Source organism: Manis javanica, chromosome 1 (assembly GCF_040802235.1).
Source record: "Manis javanica isolate MJ-LG chromosome 1, MJ_LKY, whole genome shotgun sequence".
Taxonomy (NCBI): Eukaryota; Metazoa; Chordata; class Mammalia; order Pholidota; family Manidae; genus Manis; species Manis javanica.
Window position 1 is genome coordinate 28,742,341 of NC_133156.1, and position 22,479 is coordinate 28,764,819.

Here is a 22,479-nt window from a genome sequence, read left to right on the forward strand (position 1 = left end):
CCCCAATTCATGCTGAAGTCCTGACCCCCAGTACCTTAGAATGTGATGGCATTTTGAGACAGGGTCTTTAAAGCAGTGATTAAGGCTCCACGAGGTCATTTGGTGGGCCTGCATCCAGTAAGGTTGGTATCCTTGTAAGAAGAGGAAATTCGGACACCGACTCCCACAGAGTGAAGACACAGGGAAAAGACAGCCCTTTATGAGCCAAAGATGGTGGCCTCAGAACACATCAACCCTGCTGACTCCTTGATCTTAGGCTTCCAGCCTCCAGAACTATGAGAAAATAAAATTATATATTTAAGCCACCCAGTCTGAGGTACTTTGTACTAATATAGACTCTCAGGTTCTTTCCCTGCATTTTCTTCCTCCCTCCCCCCACCACGTTCCAAGGAAGAAACAGGACACAAGTCAAGGGTCCAGCACTTTATTACAGTCACAGAGCACAGGAGGGTCCAGCTGGGTCTCACTGAAGGCTGGTTTTACTCTCTCCCCCAGGGGAGGTCACATGGAGACAACCTGACCGCCAGGCCAGGCCAATGGGAGGGAGGGGGAAGGGCAGGTTAAAAGCATAAACAGACTTGATTTGACCCCAGCTTCACAACTTATTAGCTGTGTGACCTTAGTCTATATCTCTTCACCTCTCTGAGCCTTGGTTTCCTTAACTGTGAAGTGTAATACATAATGGAGTCTGCCTGACTTGTGAGGGTTGAGATAATGCCTGTGAAAGTGTTTAGCACAGTGCCTGACAAATTGTAAATAGTCAATGAGTGGAAACTATTATTATTATTATTATTATTATGAGCAAGTCAGATCAGCTCCAGTCTCTCTGTGAGATAGAGGGAGATCTCATACTTCATAAATGTCTTTACGGTGGCCTGTTCGGAAGATAGCCTGGGGATGTGGGGATCAGACCCAAAGTGAGGATTCTAGGGCCATGGCACCTGTTGTCTCTACCAGCAACATAAGAAGCACTAGGGAAGATTTTGAGGAAAGTTCCAGTGTGGCACCTGGACCACTTCAGCTCTTTGGCTTCCCATCATTGGCATTCCCCATGTTTATTCAGAGTGAGTCTTCTTTTTATTTTTTATTTTTGTAGTTTTTGCTTTTGGCTAAGTAATTGCCATAGGCTACTGAACGTGGAATCAATCCTGGCTCTGCCTTTTGCCATCTGGGAGACCTTGGTCCCTTCATGCCTCCCTCCGAGCTTCACCTACCACACTGAGCTTCAGGGAGCTTTGAGGACAAAGCCAGGCTGGGGAAGTGAAGGTACCTTGGCAAGTGATGGAGGCATCATTGCTAATGAGTTAATGGGTGGGGCTCAGCGCCAGTGTTTCTGGAGTGGGGAGAGGCAGGTGTCACCACAAGAGGGTGCTCTGAGCTTTTTTGTGTTCTTTACCTCGATGAAAACGTTTTCACTTTTCTGTAGCTGCATTCCAAATTGAACTAAGACTTTTAGTTTACCTAACTGATTTAATAAATGGTTAAAATAAATTTATGTGTGTGGTGGATCTGATATTGTGGCCCCTACACAAAGCATGCTGGGAAGTGGGGCAAAGGTGGAGTGGACACAGAAGAAACATGCTTTATGGTGTCCTGGTCCAACTGCCGCTCAGCTGAGAGCTGGGACAAATTTCTCAAGTACAGCAGTGGAGAAGCTCCCACATTTAGCCTCATGGTGATGTCATGAATGGACAAAATGGGAAAAAAGGCAACTTAAAGGTCAAGAACACAGTGTGCAAGCCCTCTTGCCTCCAGTGTGTGGCCTTCTCCCCAACCCTTAGCCCGTGCTTGAGCCGAGGCCCCACAGGGACAGCTGTGGGCTGGGAAGGACTTGAATCCAGCTGTTAGACCGTGACCTCAAGAACAGTATTTCCAGGAATCCCCATCTTAGCATCTAAGGGATTCCTGGGAAAACTGGACCGTGAGGACAAGGGGAGAGAGTTAGCGCCAAGGCCTGGCCACGTCCCTAAGGACCTGCTGGAGCCTTCTTCTGCATCCAGCCCCATCTGCAGAAGCCAGTGTGGGTGCCATGCATCACAGCGGCTGATGGCTCCTGGATAAGGAGTGACTGGAACCCCAAGTGTCCTGGAAAGTACCTTCTAGTCAACGTCATGCTGTCAATCAGGAGCCATGTGGCATCCCAGCCCCGCCTCCCCCATGATTTCATGGGTCGAGTGTGTCCCTGAGTCTCCAGGCAGAGGGAGGGCTTCACGCGAAACCAGCCGGGCAGATCCACTTCCCAGTCTCTGTTTGGGAACTTCCTCACTGATGATCTCCGGCAAGCCATCTGACCTCAGCTTTCAATAACTGTAAAATGGGATAGTATGGTACCTACCGATAAGCTGAGGTAAATACCACTGCAGGGGGAGGGGAGGAAAGGGGTCTGTAGGAGTGATGAGAGTGTCTGGGCCTGTCTTTGCTAAAAGTGACCCAAGGTGTAAAGGCAAGACCAGAGTGGGATTTATTGTTTGCCTCCTCCTCCCTCACCTCCAGGTTGTGAAATCACACGCAGTGGGTAAGAACATGGATCTGAAGGCAGACAGGTTAGGCTGCAACCCTAGCTCAATATAGTCAGTGTGAGACCTTGGAGGAGTTGTTTTACTGAGCCTCAGTTTTCTCATCTGTAAAACAGGTCCATAACATTGCCCACTTCCCAAGCTTGTTGGGAGGTTAAATAAAATTGTTTAATCCAGTGATTTTCCTCTGTTGTTCTCTGCTTGTTTGTAGCCTTTGAGAGAGGTCAGACATTTATGAGATGCCTGGATTGGTTTAGGCAATAGCCTGGAGCCCAGGTTAGGGGCTCAAAGAGTGAAAAGCCTGATTCAAAGTCTAGGACCTCATCTTTAGTGACATAGCGATTTTTAGGAATTGTGTAATCCACAATGAATGGGTTTCAGCTCCGAATCATTAGTAGTAGCTCTCCAGGACTTAGTGTCGAGAAGGATTCTGAATGCTTCAATAATAGATGCGTTGGCTGATCAGCAGTGCCCACCGTAGGCTCAGGAAGAGAAATCAGAGGCAGGATACTGGGTGATGGCCCCCACTGAATGCCCCAACACTTCATTTTTCAGATGAATGAGCTGGAGTGCATAGAGGAGTCAGGACTTGCCCAGAATCACAAGGCAAACAGTGGCCTGGATAGGACTTAAGTCCAGGAACTTCCTTAGCACAAGCAGCTGACAGTACAGAGACCAAAAACACTCCCATCCTCCCTGGTGTCCCCAAACACCACCGCCACTTACCGCTTCCAGGCTGGCCATTGCAGAGCAACTTCTCCCTTCCTGAGCTACAGTGCTTCATCTCAGACTCCCAACTGACCAGAGATGCAGCACTGCACCTCAGGCTGGGAGACAGGGCGCTGGGCCCAGCCAGGGGCCATTGGCAGGGAGTCCGCCCCGGGCAGGAGAAGGGGCATCGGAGGGGCCTCAACCCCACCCTCAAGTTCTTGGACCAGAGAAAGACTGCTGGCACTCTCCTGGCTGTGCTGCTGTCCTAAGCCTGGCATTGGAGCCTTCGGCACCAAGCCACAGCCTCCCTTTTCTCTTTATAAAAGCTTGACTGAGATCTAATTACCCACCTAAAGTTGTGCGAGGAAATGGTTTTTAATACATTCACAAAGCTGTGCAACCACTGAAATCTTACTATCTAACCCCTCTTAGCCCACCACGGGCAGACCACCTCCTGTCTCTGTAGAGCTGCCGAGTCTAGGTGTTGTAATGAATGGAGTCATCCAATAAGTTGCCTCCACACCCCCACCCTTATGCTTGGTATGCCCAGCCAAAAGTACATTCATGGTACTTAACATTTTACATTATCACATCAAACATTTGCTTGACCTCTTACCTTGTCTTCTTGTTTCCACTCCCCACCTCTTCCCACCCATCATTCCCAGACATCCTCCCAGAGTGATTTTTCAAAATGCAAACATGGTCATATCCTTCCTATGCTTAAAATCCTGAGTGGGCCCCCACTGTCCTCTGACTAAATTCTAACACCCTCATCAAAGTCCCAGCTAGCCTCTTCCCTTCGGGCCACTCCCATCCCTCCAGGAAGCCCCAGGCCTACCACCTCAGGGCCCCCAGGTACCACGCTGCTCCTCCTCATGCCCTCTGACCATCTCCTTTTGTGTGCTTACTGTCTGCTCAAATGGCCACCTCTTCTGAGAAGCCCTCCCCGACTTCCTCAGACATCAGGACACCCCTGGTCCATGTCCTCATGCATCCCCTGCCCTCTTTCTAATCCTTTACTGCACTTGGGATGTAGTTTTTGTGTATGACCACCTCCACTTGTAGACTGTGAGGGAAGGGCCCCTTCGCAAGTGTACTCACCATTGAATGCAGTTTCCAGCACTGTAGACATCCAGTAAGTGTTGATTGAATGACTGGATTTAGTCCTCAATCTCACTAGTGTCAGAGCTATTTCTATGTGGGTCTGACTGGCTAGATCTCCAGTCGCCTGAGGACACTGCCCAAATTTGCTAATTTGAGGAAGTCCCTGGCCCTTGCAGAGGCCTTTGTGTATGATGATGGGCCCCAGAAAATGCCATTTGGTGGATGATTGAATGGCTGTGTAGCTGTTGGATTTTTCTCTCAAGACTTGGCTTGGGTGGGAACCTCTGAGTGAGCAGGAGGAGCCCCCTCCACTCCTGCTGCGCTGCTGGGATCTCAGGATCACCCCCTGAGATCTTTTCACTTTGCTCGATGCCCAATGGGGTGGCCTTGATACTGATGACTTGCACTTTCAGAGATCTCTGAGGGGCAAAGTGGGGTGGGCAGTCTTTCCCCAGGGGTGGGAAAGAGTGGGAAAAACACATAGTTCCTTAAAAAAATAGTGTGTCCTGTGCCTCTTGCAGAATTCTAAAATCAGGCCCCAGTCTGAACAGTGTTTTCCCTTGCTCTGCCCCTGGGGGCAGGTCAGTCCAAAGGCTGCTCAGTGGGACAGTCCCTCCCTGGAGTACTCCCAGCCAGAGAACTGCCTCCCTCTAATACAGAATTCTCCTGTAGGAACTCTGCAAACTGCATGTGGCTTGGGAACAATTCCAACATGGGACACCACCCTGGGGGTGTCCACAGCCTGTCTACTCCATCCTCTGATGGTTCCCACCAACCCTGCGGGAGAAAACCCTTGGCCTGGCCAACTGGAGGTTTCTGTAAGCAGCCAGGGAGAGTTGTCCCAGAAAGGCACTCCTCTGCCACCAGGAGCCAAGCTGCTAACTCCAGTCCCCTGTACTCCCTGGCATGAGACTTGGTCCAAAGCACTTCCACTTGACCACTTTTGGTTTTCTAAGCACAGGGAAGGAGTGATTTTGCACATGGCCTCTGCACTAACTTGGCAACACAGAGTGACTCAAGTTATTCCCCATCAGTTTGCTTTCAGTGTTCTATTTACCAGGGAGGAGGAAGCCTCAGTTCGGTGCTATCCTGTCTCTGATACTTTTCGAGCCTCTGCTTATCTCCCGCAGGACTTAGGCCCAGAGCCCTGCAAGTACCAAGGTAAAGTATTTCATTTGTGCTGTATTTATTCTTACCTTTATCTCCTCATTATGGACAGCCTTATAGTTTTCCATTAAAGTAGCTACTTATATTTAGGTATTAACAATGACCATTCTTAAATTTTAAAATATTATAATTGTTTGCAGATACAGCAAAAATGGAAAAGAGGACATCTGAGTGGACTGCAGTTGGGATCCCACCCTGTCCATTTAACTTCAGAACAGCTGGTGAGGCCGGACCAGGGAGGGGAGGTGTGGCTGCAGAGTCCCGGCCCAGCTTGAACCACTGGAGTCGAGGACTATTTCCAGCACACTCCACTGGACTCGGTATATTGCTGCAAAGATAGCATCTCTCCTTGGTGTGGAAACAGGAAATAGATGGGGTGGGGGGCAGACCCATGCTACTCTGGGAGGATCTCTGCCACAGGGACACGGCTTGAATGCAGCCTTTGACCAGGGGGGATATTTGCCTCTATGTCCTCTGTAGCTATAGTTTTCTTCCTTTGCATCTAGAAAAATTCATAGTGATTCTGACTGTGATAAGAACAGTCATTTACTGAATATTTTAATTGTGCTGATCCCCATGCATCCCCAAGGCTCCGTGGGAAGGGAATTTTCCAAGGGTACGGAGCTAGTTGCTGAGCCAGGATTCCTGACTCCAAATAGCTGGCCCAGCACCCTCATTTTTAGCCTCTATCGTGGATGTCTTATCCCCTGACCAATTTACCAATGCTTTGGGTTTGGGACAGGGTCTATCCATTTCACCTGTCCCTGCAGCAACCCAAGTGTGTCCCTTATTTTTCAAGGGGAGGAGGGACTGAACCTGACATGGTCCTTGCCCTGGAGGAGGGCAGTCAGTCAGGCTGAGACGGAAGGAAATGCCCCTGGCAAGGTGACAGGGCAGGAGAGAGACCAGAGAAGGGCCTGCGGAGAGCTCCAAGGACAAAGAGGTTCCCAAGTCTGGGAAGGCTGCAGGGCTCCTTGGAGGAGGAGCAGGGGGCAGGGAGGGCATTCTCCCAGCTCTCTGGCCGGGGGTCTCCTCCCCTGAGTCCTGCGTACTTGGCAGACAGCATGGCCCTGACCCCCGTCTCCTTCAACCCCAGCCTCACTGAGAAGGGGGTCAGGAGCCGCCCTTTTACACTTACCCCATGAGAGGCTCCTTCTTACTCTGGGTCCAGGAGATGGGGGCCACTGGGGAGACCTAGGCTCTACCACCAGCTGGTACAGTCACTTCTCATGGGTGCTTCTCTCTGCAGCTCCATTTCCCCTTCTGTCAAAGGAGGCAGTTGAACAGGTGGCCTCAGAATCTTACCTGGGCAGCCTGCCGGCTGTGTTCCCCTCCCTGCTCCCCACTGTCTTCAGGAAATGTTGCTGAGGCGGGGAACCTCTGTCTCCTGTCCGGAAGCTCCGAACTCTGGGAGGCTGAGAAGGAGAAAATAAACAGTGGCTGTCTGGGTTTTCTCACCAGACCTGAGCCAGGCCTATCTCTCCTTCCCTTATATGGCCAGGCTGCCCGGGCAGGGAGACCAGCCCTGCACTCCCCCACCCTCCACCACTGCTGAGGGCCTGGGGCCACTGCCGCACACCTGGGACTCTGGTGCTGCAGAGGCTGGGGCAGGGCTGACAGGGGAGGTGGGCCCTAAGACATGTCCCCGTAGTCACATGTACAGCCTGGCATCTGGGTGCTTGGGGTAGAGTGGGTAGGGAGGGTTTATACTGGGATACAGGGCTGGGGAGGAGGGTCCCTCCAGTCCTGACTTGACCCCAGCTCACGGTGTGACCCTGGCCGAGCCCTTTCCCTCTGTCAGCCTTTTCCTCCTCATGTCAAATGAAGATATGGAAAGAATTAATCCTCAGTTAGCCCCAGGAGGTGGGTCCTTTGGAATTCCCATTTCACAGAAGGGAAAACAGGTCAGAGAGGCTAACTGGGCCACAGCTATTCAGCTGAAAAGGGAGTAAGACAGGACCTCTACCTCCAGGGTCTGTGCTCCGAATGGGCCCATTGCTGAGGCTCCCCTTGATGATGCTATTCAACCACTCACATGTGCCATGTGGAGAAGGGATTCTGCCTGCCGGACCTGCTCACCTGGAAGACCAAGGCCTCAGGGCCCAGTGACCCCGCCCAAAGGAGATTGCTCAGTCAGACAACAGGGCCAGAGGCTGTAAGTCATTCATCTCGGTGTCCCTGGCACCCCATACAGGACTTGGCACAGACTCGGGGCTCAGGAAAGGAGAGGTGTGGAATCACTGAATAAATGAAACTCAGTAGTCACATCTGTGCTATGGGCACAATCTCCTAACTCCCATGTACATCCTAAGGATTAAACAAAACAATGGGGGAGAAAGCACTGAGGTGCCACCTTTTACGACAGCATCGCCTTTCTGTGTACCGGCTCCTTCTTCCCTCTGCATGCCTGCCTGTGTCTCTTCCCCAGGCTGTGGTCTCCTAAGTCGACCAGTCCCCACTCAGCCCTGCTGTGGGACTGAGGGTTGACAGTGGCTCTGCTTGGGCCCTGAGCTCTGGGCTCTGGCAGCAGTGACCGTGGGAGAGGCTGCAGGAGGGGAGGGCAGGACGGGGGCTGTGTGGGCAGGGATTGCTGGGAATCGCTCCAAAATGAGCCTTGCACAAGCGTGAACATCCTGTGTGCTATGGAGCCAGCCCTGGAACCTCCTCCAGTGTATCCATCATTGTGGCATCCTCTCGGATCTGGCCCTCTTCCTGGGGCCTGGGGGCGGGTGGAGGGGGCTGAGGACTGACTGTCCGCGTGGCCAAGAGACCACAGCTGGCCAGTCTGCGGGCCTGTTCAGTGTCGGAGCCAGCCAGGCAGGGGTGGGTGGGGAGTGCTTGCAGCCCTCCTAATCCAATTTTTTAGACCCAGTCTCCAAGGTTCTTTGGCCAGCAAGGGCGGGCTGGGTGCTGGGGCACACGTTTGAGCACATGTGCAGGGTGTGCAGAGGTGAACAGGTATGTTGCCTTATGTAAGCTAGGACTGGGCCTTGTCACATGTCTGGATTGACAGCTCCTTGCTGGAGCCCTGCTTCCTTTGCTCACCTCCAAGTCTCCCTCCACTTTTTCCATCCTCGTGAAATATGGCACCAGAAGTACCCTCTGCAACTGACTGTGCGGTTCTGAATAAGTTCTTTCCCCCTGCCTGGGCTTCAGTCTCTCCATCTGTTTAATGGAGCTGCCACCCCCCCCCTGCCTGCTTCACATGTAGGGAAGTAAAAATTGGCAAGTGTCGGAATAATGTGACACACATTAAAAGACTGCTATGGCTCCCTGAGCTTCACCATGAGCCAAGCTCTGTGCACCCAGGCCCAGACTTGTGTGCTCTTTCAAAGCCCCGTGAGCTGTTTCTGTTATGACCAGGCTCACACAACCCAAGCTCATCTGTTTCTAGAGTCTGACCAGCTGACTCCTTTCCAGGGGAGATTCTGTCCTTCCCCACATGTCCCCCAGGTCCTTCATTCTCCATAGCATGCAGGCTTCGCATCGCATTTGCAGAGAGCATGCGGTGGGGCTGATACTTGACTCCTCGTTGGTTTCCCTGCCTTTGGCTCCACTTCTTCTCATCTACAATCCAGACCTGACAATCCCAAATTGCCTGTACCCCATCATATCATCAGGGGTTTTTCTTCAACTCCTCCCATTCTGAGGCCTGATTTCTTGGTCATTCTGAGGGTTGGGATGGGCATGTGTCCCAAGGGACCACGTTTTCTGCAGGAGCTTCCAGCAGCGTGCGGTGCGGGTGTGGAGCAGGTGTGGGCACTGGATGGGGACTGGCAGGGAGGCTCTCACAGCTCTGTTTCCGGGGTCCTGTGACCTGTCGTCCTCTGGTCACCAGGAGGTCCCCCGCTGGGGTGCTTGCTCCTCCAGCGTCAGGGCTGCAGGCATGACTCCCTGCAGCCAGTGCCCTTGCCTGAAAGAAACAAAGACACCACCTGTCGGAAGGATGGTGGGGTATCCTGCGGCCAGAGCCCTGGCCTTTGTGTGTCCTGATTGGCCTGCCAGGCTCTGAGGGATTGAGGGTGGCTAGGTCCCTGGGATGCTCAGGCTGACCCTACTGAGATTTTCCAGGCCTCAAAGAACATGTCATGTTCCTCAGGCCCTAGGCAGACATTATCCTGCTTTGCCTGCCTGGCTTTCCAAGGGGCGGTCTTCTGAGCATCTCTATACTCCAAGAGCAGGAGGGGCCACCTTCCCTTCCCAGCACACTCCGGACCCATCAGGTCTAGAAGGAAATTTCCCAGAGGTCCCTCTGGTCAATGGCCCCTGCCTCCAGCCTTATACATTGGAAAGGAGCCATTTAGGGGTAGGTCAAAACCTAGGATTAGAATGAAGGGACAGCCCTGGGGCCACCTATCACTGCTTCCAGCTGCACAAGGCTTTCCGCCTGCATAATGCTCTTTCCTAGAACACAGGAAAGCTCAAAATCACTGCCAGAGTTAAGAATAATGTCCTCAGTTACTGAGCTTCAAAGAATCTCTACAGTGTACCCAGGGTTATTGGCTGGTGAGCATCAGAAGCTCGCATGAACCCAGAGCTGCTCATGCTCAATTCAGCTGTCCCCTGAGCTTGGGCAGCGGATGAGCACAGAACAAATATCGCATCATCACAGTCATTGCCAAAGCCCCTGTGCCCTCTCCTGGCCTTGCTTGTTTCCAAGAAATACGAGGGACAGGATGGGCCACGTCTGTGAGCCAGATGGCACTGCAGTGAGAGAAGACTGAGGTGGGGGCTCCATGCATGCACACGGACCCATGCCCACATCTTTTTCTTTCTGGAGGGGCTGCGTTGTCCAGAGCTCCCCTTTCTTAGTTCTCTCACACATGTGCATACTATAGCCTGGGCTGTCCCTGAGTGCCAGGGCCCTAGGATTTCCACCATCTGTTTGAGGATGGAGAATACACAGGTCCTGGAGCCAGGTAGACCTGCATTTGAATCTTGCCCCTAGCACTTTCCAGCTTTGTGATCTAGAGCTGGTGGAGCACCTCTCTAAACCTTGGCTTCTGACCTCGCAGGCTTGCCTGTGAAGGTCAAATGAGGTAAATATTAAGTATAAGCCCAGTTGCTGGCATGTAGTAAGTTCACAATAAATGGCTTCAATTTCCATGTTGAGCATGAGGCTGGGTCCACAGGCACAGGCATGGGAGGAAGAGAAGGGAAGGACAAGGATGAAAGTCTGGAGACGGCAAAGGTCCAGGGAAGATGTGGAAGCTGGGCTGGGAGCCACTGTGGGGGGCCCCTTTCCAGCCCTCTCTGTAGCTGGGCTTCTGTGGCTTCTGTTTTCCCAGAGCGCCTTCTCACCCCCTTGACACCCTAGCTGAGTTCACCAGCCTCACACGCTCCCCACTTCCTCCCCAGGGAAGGCTGCTGCAGGGAACTTTTGAGCGAGCCCTGGGAATGCATTCTGAGGCTGAAGCAAGAGGGAAGCAGGAAGAAGGGAAGAGAGGGAAAAGAAGGGGCACAGGCCCGCCTGGCCTAGAACGCCAAGCCCTGCCTGGAGGGGCTGGACTCTGGGAGGGTGGGGTAGAGACCAGGAACCCCGTGACTCCCCATCACTCTCACCTCCCAGTGAGGACAAAAACTGGGACAGCAGTGACAGTGAGAGCAGCTACACCTGCCCTGCTAACATGGGCCATGCCGTAAACCTAACCACAGCCAACGGGTGTTAGAGCTCATCCGCCGGGTGCTTGCGATGGGCTCCACACTTGCTCAGTGCTTTATTCTACATGGATTTTCCCAACTGAGCCTCACATTTGCTTAGGATTTAGGCCTCATTCTTATTCCCATTTTACAGATGAGGAAACTGAGGGTCTCCTTCAAGGTCACACAGCTAGTGTCAGGATCACGGTTGGCTCCAGGCAGCCCAACATGCATGTTCACAGCTCCCTGGTAGGACCAGACCATTCACGGAACCATTTCACAGAGTGGTGACCTGAGTAAGTGTCTCGCGGTGTTTTGTCAGGTGTGTGTTAGTCTATGGAAATGGTCTTGTGAACAGAGAGAGCGTGTTTGGTTTGAGAGGTGCCTGTGTGAGCTCTGTTGAGGGCCGCATGTCTCCAGAAGCAGGGGGACTACTCATTTAGGCGGTTGTTAGGCTTTTTCCCCACACCATTTCTCCCTTGTATGCTGTCTGTCCAAAAAACACGACAGTGAAGGCATTGCGTCTCCCTTCTGTCCTGTCCACTTTGCAGAGAACTGGGACCTTGGGGCCCCAGGTTGCTGGGACTGGCTAATTCTCTCTAGATATACAAACGGTTTCTTCTGGAATGTGTTGCACCAGGTCTCCTTGTAGACATGCTTTGTGATTATGAACAAATACCTTCCCCTCTCTGGGCCTCACAGTGGTGTGAGTGTCAGAGGGAAGGAAAGTTGAGGTCTGCATGGATCTCCATGGAGTGAGAGAGACTGGGGTGTTGGGGGGTGCAGGCATCAAGGGTTGGGGCTGGAGCTCCCCTGGCTGGCTCTCACTCCCTGTGCCCCATCCCATCTCTCTACTCAGCCCAAAGCAGGCCCCAGGGCCCTGGGCAGGATGGATTTTCTGCAGCAGGAGTCAGAGTCTCAGAGCACTGGTGCTGGTCTTATCTCAGGCCCACTGTTCAGACAAGAAACCTGAGGGGTGGAGAGGAGACATGACTGGCTACATGTGGTGCGTCGGTCAGAGGCCCAGCTGAGACTGACCCCTTACTCACTGAGGGGCAGTAATTGGTTCGATCTTGACAAAGGGGCCCTGGGAGGAAGGAGGGAGAGAGGGGGCTTTCCAGTTCCTTTGGCTTTGAAGATGGAATCATCATGACTTCCTTTCTTAAATATCTCTTGGCCCTTCCTAGAACCAGATGGCGGATGTTTGGAATTTATGTTGTAAATAGTGTTGAGGAAGGGACTGGCGGTGCAGATGCGTTACTTTCTCCAACCTGCAGGCACAAGAGCTCAAGGAGGGGTGGGGGAGGGGAGCCGGCTCTGAGGGGATCTGGGGAGAAGGGGGACAGGAGGGGACAGCGAGGGGACAAGGGACGAGACCGGAGGGTGAGAGTCAGAGGGGGAGAGGGGAAGGACAGAGAGAGGGGAGGCAGGCAAGGGGGCTGGGAAGGGGGCTCTGCAGTGCAGGCGAGGGCGGGTGCCACCTTGAATTCAGGAGCAAACCCTTCAGTTTTCTAAAAATAGCCCAGTCTTCCCCCAGCAGGGCTGGCAGCAGGGACCAAGGGAGGCACGCTTCTCCTTTTATGGTAAGAAAAATCCAGATCCCAGCTGGGGAGCTGGGACGGAGCCTGCAGTTCCGAGTGAAGCCCAGCCCTGGGGTCTGGGGTGGGACAGGCTGGGTGGGGGGCGTGACCTGGTGGGGGTTCCTGGCTTGGGAGCCCCACCCTCTGTGAGGAAAGGGCTGAGGTGCCATGCTGGAGAGCCCTGGGGCCCTGGCGGAGTCCCCGCATTGGGGTAGAAGGGCTTGTGGAGACAGCGAGTGCGCTCCATCTCCCTGTGTGTAGAAGAACCTGAGTCCAAGAGAAGGGAAGAGATTGTAGGCTACCTAAGTGGGGGTCTGAGGCATCAAGGTAAATAGGTGCCCAGTCCACACGAAGATGGCTCATGTGCCCATTATTCTGGAGGACAGTGTGGTCAGTGCATACGATACCCGTGTAGGTGTCAGGAGACCCAAGGCCCACTCCCAGTCTGCACGTGATTTGCTCTGTGACCTTGAGCAATCTATCAAACCTCTCTGGTCTCAGATTCCCTCACTGGGATCATCTGAAGGGCCTTCCCAGCTTTTTGCCTCTTTGGGAATTTCAATGCTAGAAAGCGAAGCTAGGGCCTCGAGAATGCTGCTCCCAGACAGAGGGGATCTGCAGACACTCTTTGCTTCCTGTGCCTGGCCTACTTCCTGTGCTGAGGCATAAGCTAAGATTTTTGCTGAGACAGAGACAAGGGAGGCCCCACAGGAGACTGCAGCAGATCATGAGTGGAATCTGACTGTCCAGGCTGGGTGGGCCCAACCCTTCACTGGACACACTAAGGTGGAGAGGACCTCCTGCTTAAAGTCATGCTCAAGGTCATGTGGTGAGTTGGGCAGAGCCAGGAATCCCCTCCAAGCTTTGGGCTATTTGCTCTGCAGAAAGCTTCCCAACTGCAGTCACTGATAATTTTGGGGACCATCTCTGGCTGGGGAAAGAGCCTTCCTGGGCAGAGCAGCCAGAGTTCAAGATACCGTCATCTTCAGACTACCTCTTGGAGACAATTATGTCCTGGTGGGCAGCCACCTCTCTGCCCCCATCCTTGACTATGAGGACCATACCATAGGCTCCATCTCTGGCTAGAAGGCAGGAAGAGGCAAAGAAAGATGCACAGAGCTGAGTGGCCACTCTGGCAGTGTCATCTTGGGCTAGTCCCTCTCCATCCTTGTCCTCGTGGTCTGCATCTATAACAGGAGATGGCCTTGCTGCTCTTGACGGACCCTTGCACCTCTAACAGGACTGTGACTCTATGAGTTTAGGATTCACCACCAGGAGTGCTGAATAAGCAGGATCTACCAGGATCACCAGTCTGAATGAGGTGGATCTGGTAGCAGTCTGTAGCTTTATAGTCAGTTGGGGTGGGACCCAGTGACCGAGTTTCCTGGCAGCTCCAATCCTGAGGCCCTCTGTCTACGTGGAATCTGGGCTGGCTCTCTGATCCCCCTTGGACCTGGAGCTCAGGTGGCTCTGGTCTTGAGTGCCCAGGGGTGCCTGCTGGCCTGGTCGGTGTTCATGCCCACTGCCCAGGACCCTGCCACGCCCTGCCTATCACCTTCTTGGCCCTTCCCTCCAGCCTCTCCCACACAGCCATCCACCTCTCCAAGCTCTGTCTGGTCCTCCCCACCACCTGCCCTGCGCCCCCACCTCTCGACACTTTGTCTTTCTGTGATCCGGCCCAGTGAGGAGGCTGGCTGCCTTCTCCCAGCCTTCTGTGACACCCTTGCCCACTGCTGGGGGAAAGGAGACACAGGAAAGAAACACGGACAAAAGTAAAGCTTCCTGTTCTGAATTGGGAGCTTTCCTGTGACCCTCCAGGGATTCCCACGTAGACTCTCTGGGCTGTGTGAGCAGGACTTCCATGGACCCTGCCTCGTTCCTGCTGGGTGGAAGGCCATTGGCCGAACATTCCCCAGGGACCCAGCCTCACAACCAGGCTCCAGGTCCTTCTGGTCAGGCCTGGTGCTCCCTGGAAAAAGCAGGGGCAGCAGTGGGGTAAAGGAAGTGGGAGGGACGGGGTCCCTAGAGGCCCCTGTGTGAAGTCAGGGCAGAACTGATGTCACACCTAGCTGGGAATCTGACATTTAGGCAGCAGGAAGGCTGAGTCCCAATAAGATTGTCCCTAGGCAGCTAGGGCTATGATGTGGAGTCCCAGGTTGATGGTGGGAAAGGCCATGAGTCCTAACCAACTCTGATGTTTTCTCTACAGTGTCCCTGCTCTGTTTTCATACCTCTGGTGATGGCGAGCTCACCACTTTACAATCTCCTCAGTCTTTGGACAGACTTGTGGAGACTCTTTTCTAACATCCCACTGACATCTGCTTCTCTGATGCTCTATGTCCTTTGGGGCTGTAAAGAACAAGTGCATCTTCCCCAGAAAGCTCTTCAGAGATGGGAAGACTGTGACTGCAGCCCTTGGGCTCCTACCCCTCTTAATCCCACCCCCAGGTCTCCTGTCCTTTACTTGACATCTCAGGGTCACCAATGTCCCGATTTCCAGGTCTCTACCTTTTCACTGGGGCTCTTGGCTTGATGGGTTTTGGGAAAGGGGACAAGCAACCTTAAGAAAGGGACCCCCCCGCCCAGCCAGATATCAAGGAGTACTTCTCTGATTTCTGTTGATCAAAGCCACTCGATGACTGGCCTTCCCCACTTTGCCAGCCTCAAACCTCACTGAGCTGCTAGGCCAACCCTCAGTTCCAGCCAAACGAGCTTTTTGCTTTTCTGAAAATTCCAGTCCCATGTCCATCTCTGTACACAGAGCTTTCCAACTGGAAAGGCTTTTCCTTTCTTCTGTTTGTCCAGAGCACACCCCTACTTCTACCCCAGCTTCTCCCTCCCTGTCTGAGCACCCACCACCACACATGCAATGACCTGAACTGTCCCCCTTCTGTCCCGAGTCATGGGACATCACAGCCTGAAGGGCCCAGAGGGACAGAGGAACTTACTTGAGTGTGTTGGCTACAGAGCTGGGGCCACAGTCCTAGCCAGTTTCTTTCCCTGCCTCCCCATCTCATTCAGTGGGTCTCAGCAGACGCCCCTGGACTTGGTGGGGCGGCTGGGTCATGCATGAGGTCTGGCAGGCTCCGGGCAGACTGACCAGGGGCCTCCAAGCCTGACAGCCCAGTCAGGACTGGTGTCACGGCTACTGTGGGTGCCATTTGAGGTGGCAGCCTCCCTTGGACACCACCCTATCCATTTCCCTGAAGGAGGAGGAGAAGGGTGGGGGCCGACACTGATGGCTGCTAACAGTGTCCCTGTTAAGCTTGAGGGGTCCAGTGTGGCTTCCCGTTGGGGCTGGAATAGCCAACTGTACTTCCTCACATCTCAGATGGGCTGTGCTGGAAAGGGGAAGCCCAACTGCTGAGGCCCCCCAGGGTGTTCAGTCCCCACTGCAGCCTGTCCTCCAGAAGGGTTGTTCTGGCAGTGTCTGCATTTTTGTCCCTGAGCAGGTATAGGCGGGGGGGGGGGTGGCAGGCTCTGGATACCCTCTTCCCAGAACAATGCCTAATCTAGAAGAGGCATCAGGCTTCGAATGGTCCCCTCCCCAAATGCCAAGAGTTGGTCCTATTGGGCAGGGTAGAACCAGGACTGGCTCTTGTTTGGAGCCATTGAGGTGGTGCTAGAGTGTAAGAACATGGGCTCTGGAGTCAGCCAGACCTGGATTTGAGCCCCAGTTGATCTCTTATAAACTGTGTGATTCAGGACAAATAACTAAACCTCTCTGAGCCTCTGGGTTCATGACAAGATAGTGGTATTTACCCCAGAAAGTGCTGGGTGAAAGGCTGGGCACTCAGAAAGACTTGATATAGGGCCATTGTTATTGTTGAAGGCATACAGGCAGTTTAACACCCAAGGTGGAAAGAAGAGCCGGAGCCTGGTGTGACGCTTCCTTCCCTGCCCTCCGGCAGTGGTGCCCCCTCGCCCGTGGTCTCTCTGCCCACAGGCAATAGCAGCTCAGCGCTGCATCACAACGCCCACATCGCTCACCTCACTTCATCTCATCACGTAGACCTTTTGTCATCTCACATTATTACATGAAGAAGGGTGAGTATAGCGCAGTAAGATATTTTGAGAGAGCGAGAGACCACATTTACCTAACTTTTATCACAGTGCATTGTTATAATTGTTCTGTTTTATTATTAGTTACTAATGTGCCTAATTTACAAATGAGACTTTATCATACATGTACATGTATAGGAACAAACATAGTATATATGAGGTTTGGTACTATCTATGGTATCAGGCATCCATGGGGGATGGCTTGGAACATGTCCCTGTGGATAAGGGGGAACTGCTGTAATCACATTTTAGCAGTTATTTTTGTTGAGTACTTACTATGTGCCAGTCACGATTCTGAGGGTTTCATGACTTTTAACTCATTTAATCCAGGCGGCTCAGTAACCTAACAAGAAAGCTATTCTTATCATGCCCAAGGTCACATAGTTGCTACTTGGCAGATCTGGGGTTCACCCCGGGCACCTGACTCCCACCTGACCCCTTCTGCCGCCAGTCTCCTGCATCCTAGCCCCACTCTAGCAGCACTCTGACTCCTGCCTGGAACCCTCCTTGTGTGGGAACAGGGATTCACCCCACTTCTGAAAGTCCCCCGCCTCCAGGGTCAGCCTCCATCTACCCACCAGAACAAAAAGGGGCCTGAATTTGGTCTCCATGAGCTGTGAGTGTGGATGATTCTTTAATGCTGTGCACTAGGTCATGTTTTGAACAGGAGAAAAGGTTTCTGGTGGTGAAGCAATGTTGCCAACAAACCTCATTTGCAAGAAGAGAGGGGGCTGGCATCTGCTGGCTTTTGAGATGTGTGGTGAAGCCCCAGGGAGCCTGTTTGCACAGGCTGTTGGGAAACTGTCAGCCCACTGACGGTGCTTTCCATGGCCGCAGCATATTGCTGGGACAGGGAGGGCCATGTGGGCAGTGCCTACTCTGACCCCAGGGCCTGCAGGGTACTCTGCAACCTGGGGCATGTAGAGCAGATTTCTAGATACCCAGGGGGACAGGAGCATAGTAGCATTTTTATTTGTTCCTTATATTCTTTATTCTACAAATATGATAGATACAAAATTAAGTATGTAGCATATGTATTTCAAGAAATCTGATAATTTCAAGTGTTATCAAGGAGGGAAGGCCCATATACTAATAATGGAAGTGTAACTGGTTCAGTAACTTTGGGAAATAATCTGTTGCTGTCCTATAAAGTTGACAGGCACACACTCCAGAACCCAGCAATTTCTCTGCAGGTATAAATCCAGTAGAAACTCTGGCATATGTGCACCAGACGACGTGGATAAAATGGTCATAATAACGATAATTAGAAAAGGCCTTTATCCTGGTTCTTTGCACAACCCCATGGCCCTGAGCCCTGGGGACTGTTTAGTTGGAAAATTGCAGCTTGAGGCAGAGCCCATGCATAACTCAGCAGTGAGGACCCCTGAGACCATCTCCCCCAGGCCCTCAAGCCTCCCATGGGGAGTCAGGCACAGTCCCAAGGGTCAGTGGTGGCACCAGGAGTGGAGCTTTCTACCTCTCAGGGCTCTGTGTGGCAGCTTTCCCCCAGAACCTGCCAGGTGAGGAAAGGCTGACTTCTCCCAGAGCATCAGGGTAGCTCCTAGGGACCAATAACAGGCCGACTCCTTTCTGTCCTGGGGCTTTGGCGGGGCTGAAGGGAGAGTAGTGGCCTTGCACCCAGAAGACTTAGGTTCAAGCTGAGGCGCAGCCACCCTCTTAGCCTGTCTCCCCTGTGAAGTGGGATTCCTTGTCCCTGCTCTCAGTGATGCTGTCGCAGGGAGGCTAAGAGCATGCAGTTTGTGGTTGCAGACTAGGTTCAAACCCTGCCTCTGCCACTTTCGTGTGACCTTGGGCAAACTCTTGGACCTGCCTTACAAATGGGGGATGATGGAGTGATGCTGATTCCTGATTTCCAGTAATCCTGGGAGGATTAAATGATAATGCAAGAGATTCAGCCCAGTACCTGGCTCCCAGGAAATCCCCCCCATGTACTCATGGGGTATACTGGAAATTTCCCAGGAAGGCCCAGGGTGGAGCAACCTAGGGGTAGGGCAGGAGGTGGGAGACTCCTGGAGAAAGAGCAGATGGGGACAGGCACATACAGTGTTCAGGCTTAAATATTCATGAGCTGTGTGATCTTAGGCAAGCTACTTAACCTCTCTGTGTTTGTTTCCTCATCTGTACAATGGGAATAATGATTGCAACTGTCTCACAAGGTTGTTGTGAGGATTCAGTGAATTAACTTGTGTAAAGGCCTTAGGTAGTGTCTAGACCATGATAAATGCATTATAACGCTCTTCTCTTCACCATCCTATGGGGTCCTAGATTAGGCTTAGAGGCTGGCTCTTTTCCAACTCTGCCGTCAGCTTTCTGTGTACCTAGAGCAGTGTTCTCATCTTGTGGATTCAGTTGCCTCTGCTGTGTTTGCAGGGGTCCCAGGCTGCTTGGCAGCACAGCATTCTCAAAACTCCCTGTGTATGGGGATTCCCCGGGAAGCTTGTGATGCAGATTCCTGGACTCCACCCGGGACTCCCTGACAGTAGATGAGCATGGAGTGGTTCAGACACCACACTTTGGGACACATTGCCCACACAATACCATAGAAATATGGGAAAGGAGACCTCACCTAGCCCTTTAGGCATCTCAGGTTGATCCCTCTTCTATGCTCCTTAACCTCTGACCTCTGAACCTACTCCTCCTGCTTTTTTCCAGACCCTATTCTCTCTTCAGCAACTCTGGGTGCTCCCTGGCTGGGTCTCATTCCCACTTCTCTCTAAACATTGCTAAGGTCATCTTGCCCCACAAGAGGAGTAGGGGCTAACTGTAACCTGACACCAGACCCATTTACCCTGCTGTCACATGCATATGTCCCTCACTCCTCATGACAACGAGGGAGGTCAGACCTAAACCAGACCCGTTTTATAGAGGAGGAAGCTGAGGCTCGAAGATGGCAGCAACTTGCTCAGGGTCACCTGTCCAGTAAATAAACCAGTCAGAACCAGACCCAGGAAGCTGGATTCCTGAGGCTCTTTAGAGCCATAATGTGTGACCAGAGAGAGGTGGGGCTGCCAGGCAGGCCAGTGCTGGAGGACTGTGTCCATCTTGGGCCCTAGATGTGGCTGGAGCATGTCCCGTAGAGTGATGCTGCCTGCGTGCCTTCCATCCCTGACTGCAGGCCTCTGCCTCTACCCAGCCCTGCCTCCACCTCTCCTGTCTTCCTCTGTGTCCCCTGGCCCGACCATTTCAGTCCCTGAAGCATTCTGCTGTCTTTTCTCTCCCTCTCAGAGATCCCATGCCTCCTGATCAGGGATCAGTTCCTTCCCCAGCAGAAGCTTCGCACGGGCCAGGCTCGTCCGGAGGCCCCTGGGCTGTACGCTGGCTGTTCCCTTGGTGAGGCCTGCAGTCCGAGACCCTTCACCCCTTTCCATCACTTGGGACTCAACCTCCAAAGATTCCCACGTGCTTCAGGCGTCTGCTTGGGCTCTAAGCCTGTGGTCAAAGGGCGGACTCAGCTCAGGGGCCCCAGGGGCACCTCCCACCGGGGCTGCCCTTTAGACTCAACTAGGGCTCAGAAATCATGTCTGGTATGGAGAACATGTCCTTCAATGGCCTGGTGACACAGATGGGAAGCTTTGCCCTCGATTGGGTCAGGCGCCCTCCCATGGCCACAGGGCCAGGCAGCGAGCGGCAGAGCTGGGGCTGGAGCCCGTGCCCCTGTCCCTGGACCAGCGTGCCCTTCCCCCTGCTGTGTCCCAGCCAACACCCTGACTTCCCTTCCTCTCTGCTGCTGCTGGAGCCTAAGCTGACATCACTGCTCCTCCAGCTTTGCTTCTTGAAACCATTATTTGAAAACAGTTTTCCTTGTCAGGAGCCCCAGGCTCTTTGGAGCTGTGAAATCAAGCCTGACAGAACAAGGAAGAAACACTGTTTACAGAGAAGCCAGGGAGGCTGGCCGAGCCTCGGGCATGGCGGCAAACCTCAGGCCCACAGGACACTGACACTGCCCACTCCCCCTGCTCCCAGGCCCCCATCGAAGCACAGCCACACGGAGCCCTGGAAGCGCGTTTGCTCAGGACAGGATCGGAGCTTAGAGGTCATCCAGGCCTAGTTCCCGTGTAGATGGGGAAACTGGGACGCAGAGAGACAGAAGACAGAGAGGGTCAGCAGGAGAGCGAGGACCAGCCCCTGGGGGGCAGCATCTCCCTGGGGAAGATGGTGCAGAGGCCCCCCTGTTCGCAGACCCCGCATCTGCCGCTGGTTCTTACCTCTCCTGTAGTCCAGTCCAGATGTGGCTCCTTGTGGTCCCGATACAGGGGCCAGCCCGTTGGGGATGGCTGGGAGTGTCACTGCTTCTCAACTAACTTGACTGAACCTCTGACACCCCTCAGTGGCACATGGGCATTTTTAAATGGCTGGCACCGGGCTTCCCTCCCCTTAGCCCCAAGCCCACTGCTCCCTGGATGCAGAGACCCCACTGCCTTTTACCTTATATGAGCTGAAGAGGCGAGCCCAGTGTTGGGGCGCATCGGGTGCTGAGTCCTCTGGGGCCCCCCATTGGCCCGGGAGTCCACCACGTGACCACCTCGCCTTGACCTGCCCCTGGTGCTGAATGTTGCTTTTACCCCCTAAGGAAGGAGTGGTTGACAATTTTCATATTTCTTCTAAATTTGGAGATTTCAGACAATGCTGGGAGGCTTGGCTCCAGCTGCCAGAGGCCCATGTGGAAGTCATTAAGCAGGAGAAGGGGGGCCTGGGGAGAGAGGGAGGCAGGGCGAGGAGGAGAAGGAAGGGGGTGGGGCCGGAGTTCTGAGGGTTGCCATTTGTAAGCCTGGGAACATGAGCAGACTCCCTGGCAGCATGTTGTGTGTGAGAATTTCCTTCCTTTTCCCTGGTCCCTGTGTCCCAGGACTGGAGTGGGGGTTCTGAGATTTTCTGGGAACTCCCAGTGAGAAAGACACCAGTCTTGGCTCCTGGCATCCAGGGGGACGGTGTGAATGTCAGGGGACAGGGGATCATGAGGAAGTGAATCCCTTCTCTAGGAAGCCAGGATCCTGGGAGGCCAACCCCATCATTGTACAAAGCAAGCCCAGGACCCCAGTGGGAAAGGGCCTGCCCATCCCACAGGAGGCTGTGACAGCACAGGAGCTTGAGTCCAGGGATTGCCCACTGGGGCTCTCTTTCCACTGCAGTCCTAGTCCTGAGAAATGCCCATCTCTCACTATAGTCCCCCTTTCTCATTATACTTCAACCACATTGGCTTCCAGTAGGTTTCTTAGCATCTTTCATGCCTCAGGGCCTTTGCACTTGCAGTTCTCTCTGCCAAAAGAGCCTTCTCCCCAGAGCTTCCCATAGCTGGTTCCTTCTCCAGCTTCTGGTTTCAGCTCAGAAGTCCTCTCTGGGAGAAGCCTTGCCTGGCCAGTGTATTATGTCCACTTACCCTGCTTGTTGCCCTCCAGAACATTCATGCACCATGTTTATTTTAATATGTACTGGTTTAGTTGTGCATCATCTAGCTCTTCCAGAATAGTATGAAGCAGACCTGGGCAGGGTCCGTGTCCCCAGGCCTCCCACAGTGCCCTTGAAGAATGGCCAGAAGGACCAGTGTGTTGAGGGGCAGCCTTGAGGATAGAAGCGGCCACTCTGAGGTCCCTGGAGGCCTTCTCCCGGTAGCTGGCCATGGCCTGTGTCAAGGGCTGCCCCCGCACCCCTGCCTTTTGTTGCTCTGATGCCAGAAGGGA

General features: G+C 53.3%; 2 long non-coding RNA genes across 9 annotated transcripts in view; one reads left to right on the plus strand and one right to left on the minus strand.

The window, feature by feature from the left end:
- The window catches only part of LOC140848327 (uncharacterized), a 16,196-nt gene extending 10,446 nt beyond the window's left edge, over positions 1–5,750 (plus strand). Inside the window, exon 3 of the long non-coding RNA XR_012129000.1 lies at positions 5,639–5,750. This is a non-coding gene — a long non-coding RNA (uncharacterized lncRNA). The remainder of the gene's footprint in view (positions 1–5,638) is intronic.
- LOC108394790 (uncharacterized) lies at positions 409–21,441 on the minus strand. 8 transcript variants are annotated; one of them, XR_005054700.2, is made up of 4 exons: positions 21,007–21,235; positions 7,578–9,411; positions 6,637–6,761; positions 409–6,000 (listed from the first exon to the last, which is right to left on the minus strand). It is a non-coding gene; the product is annotated as an uncharacterized lncRNA (long non-coding RNA). The 8 variants fall into 8 exon arrangements; XR_005054701.2 differs by having other exon boundaries at positions 409–5,826; positions 6,637–9,411; positions 21,007–21,236; XR_012128994.1 differs by having other exon boundaries at positions 409–7,738; positions 7,852–9,411.
- Positions 21,442–22,479: the final 1,038 nt, after the last annotated feature.